The 4,913-nt window shown below is 34.2% G+C and overlaps 1 long non-coding RNA gene across 1 annotated transcript in view; it reads left to right on the top strand.

Moving 5' to 3' along the window:
* LOC102382266 overlaps positions 1 to 4,620 on the top strand; it is an 88,072-nt gene extending 83,452 nt beyond the window's left edge. Inside the window, exons 4-5 of the long non-coding RNA XR_322830.3 lie at positions 1,725 to 1,858; positions 3,582 to 4,620. This is a non-coding gene — a long non-coding RNA (uncharacterized LOC102382266). The remainder of the gene's footprint in view (positions 1 to 1,724; positions 1,859 to 3,581) is intronic.
* Positions 4,621 to 4,913: the final 293 nt, after the last annotated feature.

Genomic DNA, 4,913 nt, shown 5'->3' with positions numbered 1-4,913 from the left:
CCCTACACTATGAGTGCTGAATGATCATTTAGACATTTAGTTGTTCAATATGACAAGTCTACCATTTGTTAGCTTGACATATAGTAATTTATAAAGAAGTATTCTAATTTTACTTTTAGTTTATTCTCATTTTATACAATATTCATGATAGCAATTTGAATGGGGATATTCATAGCTATTGTGAGTAGTTGTGATTCAAATAAAACTACTTTGCATGAAGCATTACTATTGTTTTATGATGTATTAATTTTAATGTTTAAATAGCTTTTTCATATGTTAATATAACATAAACCAGGAGTTGATGAGAAATCCTTATTATACTGAGGCTGATACACACTGTTTTAGCTAATGTCTTTATATTTCCATTATCAACCCCTATTTTTAGACTACAAGGATTATTATTTGGACTAAGAAGCTGTCAAGTAGTACCATGTGTGTGATATGCTCTAAGTAACAGAAGTCCAAGCACTGATATATACTCAATATACCCAAGGATCTGCTAGTATTTATCTAATAAATTATGTATCTTAAATTCCAAATACAACATTATATTTGTATGCGTGCGTGCGTGTGTATGCGTGCGTGTGTGTATGCGTGTGTGTGTGTGTGTATGTATGTATATGTGTGTGTGTGTTTGTATGTATATGTGTGTGTGTGTGTGTGTGTGTACATACCCACACCCACTCAAACTCATTATTTCCCCACATTTGTTCATATGTAAAAATATAAAACTACTTGTATACAATAGTTCAATATTTTCCCAATTTTCCATTTGGAAAACTGACCCAACTTGGCATGAAAATTGTGCCTCTGCTACAGTGCCACCATTCTTAATGTACTTGTCTTTCATGTTTTCCTCCTTACCTTCATACTCTCCAAGAAGGATATGATTTACACTCTGGAAAATATTTCAGTCAATCATTTACAATTTAAAAATTTTAATTTTAATCCCACATGAAGAAGTTAAAAAAACACTATATATATATATATTTTTATTTATTTATTTATTTATTTATTTAAATCCTTGTCAGAAAAGCTGATGCTAAATGTCATTACTAAATATTTGGAGAAGAAGGCCAACAATTAAATTTTCCAAAGGCATTTGGGAAGCTAAATTCCATCTTCAAACATGAGTTGAAATATTTGAAATCTCACTGTAAAAATAATAAAGTATATGTGAATATTTTAAACCAAGGCCTGTGTTGTGTTCAGAAAAAGAAGAGAAAACTAACTTTAGATATATGATTGAAATGTGAACCTCTGAGAGCCCCTCATATTACTTGGATGATGGTACTTGACTGACACATAGATCTGCTTATCCAAACACAATGGTTTCTTCATGAAGGAACACTGTATTATAGACATTTTATAATTACTTCTTTATGAAGTCAATAGAAGAAAAAAACATTTTTTTTCTTCATCTATTTAGTTCATATATAAATTATTTCCAAAATAATGTGGTTAGTAAAATAATATGTATTTTAAGTTTTTTTTTTCTAACTAGTACTTAGATGTTCTGTCCCTGATATTATTTAAATCCTACAATCTGTGCAACTTAATTATGTAGTAAAATATCAGAAGAATATATTCAAAATGAATTTGATATGGCTATTCTGCTCAGCTAATTTATGAGCTTTCTAAAATTGTGGTTATTTGTTGGTAATTTTATGACTTCAGACACAGAACTTTAGTGCCAACCAAAAGTTTTCTTTTTTTGTGGGTAGTCAGAAACTGGATGAAATCATGAAGATTTGTGCTAAACAGCTAAAATTGCAACTTCCAGCCAAGGATAATGTGGTTCACTGCATTAAGGATGATCTTAATAAAACCATGTGTGGCAGACATGTTAGTAGATAAGGTATGTAATTTTTATTTTTTTAATAAATTGACTAGCATAACTGTAGTCTTTTCAAAAGCAAAGCAGCAAAATGTACCCAGTACAATTTACCTGAATATACTATAAGGAATGTCACTGAATATTTGAACATCTTTAACAAATCAACATTTAAAAAATGCCTAGAGTTAATGTAATTTATTATGCATGGAAAAGATGCTAAATATATTGGCCTTCAGCAGAAAATAATATAATGGTTTGATTAGTTTTAATTTAATTATTGTTGTAAGTGAAAGCTCCCTCTTTTACCACTTCCTCCATCCTTCAGTAACATTCCTTCTAGAAAGAAGTATTATTTAGCCAATTAGTAGGCTGTGAAAGAGGCAAAGCCATTAGAAGTTCCTGTTCATTCTCTTCCTTTTTTTTTTCTTTTTGAACTTGAACCATGCAGCCTATGCTCAAGTCCTCTGCCTCATGCCCCTTATATTTTATCTTTCCATTTTCCCAGCATCTCTTTAGGGTTTTGGCTGAAAAAGAAGTGGGGAAAATGCAAATGAATTAAACATAATTAGAAAAAGAGAGATTGTTAAAGCCCGTGACACACATTACATTTAAAATGGATTAACAGGTTAACTAGTAACTCGACCACACTTTAAATCTATTTAAGGTATGATAATATAGTAAATGAGCCACAAAGTTATTGAACATATAATGTGTAACATCTTTGTGGTTGTCTATAATATCATGCTTTAGATTGAACACATGGCTGGTCGGGCCATCCCATGGCAAATCCCAACACTCAGTTGAGTATCAGGATCCAGAATGGGGCAGCCCCAGAGTCCAGGACACAGCTGTCCCAGTAGCCCAATCCTGGGGTCCCTCTGTACAGGGACTTCAAAATCCCATATGCCACCCAACTGAGCAGCACATAGGGTTTGAACTCTTCCCTGGGCACAGGAACCCCAGGACTTGGTTGCCACAGCCAAATACTGGCATCACTGTATTCTGGGACCTTTAAAAACCCCAGCTGCAGTTTTGGCAATCAGTTGATTGTCAGCTGGAGCCCTGGACTTGACAGGCTGGTTTCAGGTCCCAATTCAGCCTCTGGCCCCAACTGACAATCAGCTGGTTGTCGGCACTTAAATTTCAACTTGCAGGTGCAGGGAGAGCCCAGGATCATGGTCACAGGCTCCTTATTTACTGAAAAGTAAGGCACAATAGAGATCTAATCCCTAATTCCAAAATTGTGCATCCTGCTTATGCATATGTGCCATGGCAGGAAGTACGATTGTTGAGATGCCTGCTTAGATTTCATTACACCTTAACCTGAATGTCTGTCAGAGGCCTACAGAATCTCTTGGTCTTGTGATTGTACCTTTCAAAGAGATGGGCTACCAGACTATTTTAAAGTGTAGCCTCTTTGACTTTAGAAATTAGGTATATTTCTGATTTATTCTCATCCCTTGCCACAGGTGATCAAATAAAACTCAAAGTATTTCCTTTTCTCTTTCCTTTCCATTGGATTATTTCTGCTGTCTTAGTTACAAAACAAGTGATCTTTCAGATTCCCTGTAGGGCAGCTGTATTTTCTACCAGCAAAAACTTGTTTTCTCTCAAGATTTTCGTTTTGCACATGGGGTATTGTGGTCAAGCACAACATTTTTCTGGCTAAGGTGTTAGCTTGTATGTTTTGAGATGGCATGAACATATGCTTCTTGATAATTTTATTTTGTATTCTTTACTATAGGTTTTATTCATGTCTTGCTTCCCCACTTACTCCATTGAGATCAGTTGGTTTAGATGAAGGGAAACTAACTTCACCAACTTCCTATCCTGATCCTTCTTTCCTGTTGAAAAGAGGATGTTCCCTTAGGATGGAAAGCATATGATGAACCAGAGATGAACTATACAGACCATTTCAGGTCAGCATATGATGAACCATATGATGAACCAGAGGTGAACCATACAGACCGTTTCAGGTCAAATTCTTGTTTCTTTTCATTGACATAGAAAAAACAGGTTTGAACCATCAAACCTTAAGCTTTACTACTGAATTAATGTACATTATTCAAAGCCTGTTTGATTGGTAGTGGGAAACAGTAAAAATATCAGGCTGTTAAGTCAATAGGGCTGAGTAATTTGTGTCTGTGATTTTGATTTTATATCATCCGTTAATCAGAAATTATAAACTGAATCTTGATTTCTTCTTAAAACTGGTATTTGGGCGGAGGGGGAACACTCCAAGCAACTTTGTAAAGTTTATTCTTCTACTTATGTATGTTTCTGCTTGTTACCTCTGCTATATGTAAGGGATATTGTTACTGATCAGAGAGCAAGGAAGGGAAATGTACATTAAAAAAACCCATCGCTTATAAATAGTGTTCATTTATTCATTTATAAATAGTGTCCCTTTTTCCCCCTCAGTCTGCTTGCCGTCTTCCTGCATGTATGGTGGTTTGGAGTAAAAATGTTACTGTGTTTTCCTATCTTCTTTTCATATGTTTCTTTATTTTATCCTAGAAACATCTAGACTGAGGGAAGTGGTAAGCTGCTGTCTTTATACTTGCCTTGATTGTCAAGGCATTTTAGGTATTTTTTTTAAACTTTGTTTCCTGGTAGTTGTGGCAATAAGAGTTTAGAGAGTCTCCTGTAGGATGGTGGTGGAGGAGGAATATAACAAATACAATTAGTGGTAATTTTCCTATCTTAAAATTTTCTTCATGCTGAAAGGCAAATAAATCTTTTCACACTGCCACATCAACAATGTTTAAGTAGGGGTAAAAAGCTTTCTACTTTGTGGGTGAGGCTGATACGGTTTTGACAGATGTGAATGCTTGGCATACTCATCTTTAATTACCACATAGAATTCTTCAATACTCTTCTTAAAGCAAGACTCAGTAAAAACAGTCTTTAAGAAATAGTAAAACTTTGTTTTGGATTAAGCTTACTGTAAAAGATGATTAAGTTGATTTTTGGCCATTTTTATACCATATGTCTGGTCTGTCTGAACATAATCATTGCTATTTAATTTCAATAATTTTTCTCTATTATAGTTGGATGAAATCATTTAAAATTAACA

The sequence above is a fragment of the Alligator sinensis genome, unplaced genomic scaffold (assembly GCF_000455745.1).
Source record: "Alligator sinensis unplaced genomic scaffold, ASM45574v1 scaffold71_1, whole genome shotgun sequence".
NCBI classification, from domain to species: domain Eukaryota; kingdom Metazoa; phylum Chordata; order Crocodylia; family Alligatoridae; genus Alligator; species Alligator sinensis.
This window is presented reverse-complemented; position numbering and strand designations above follow the sequence as displayed.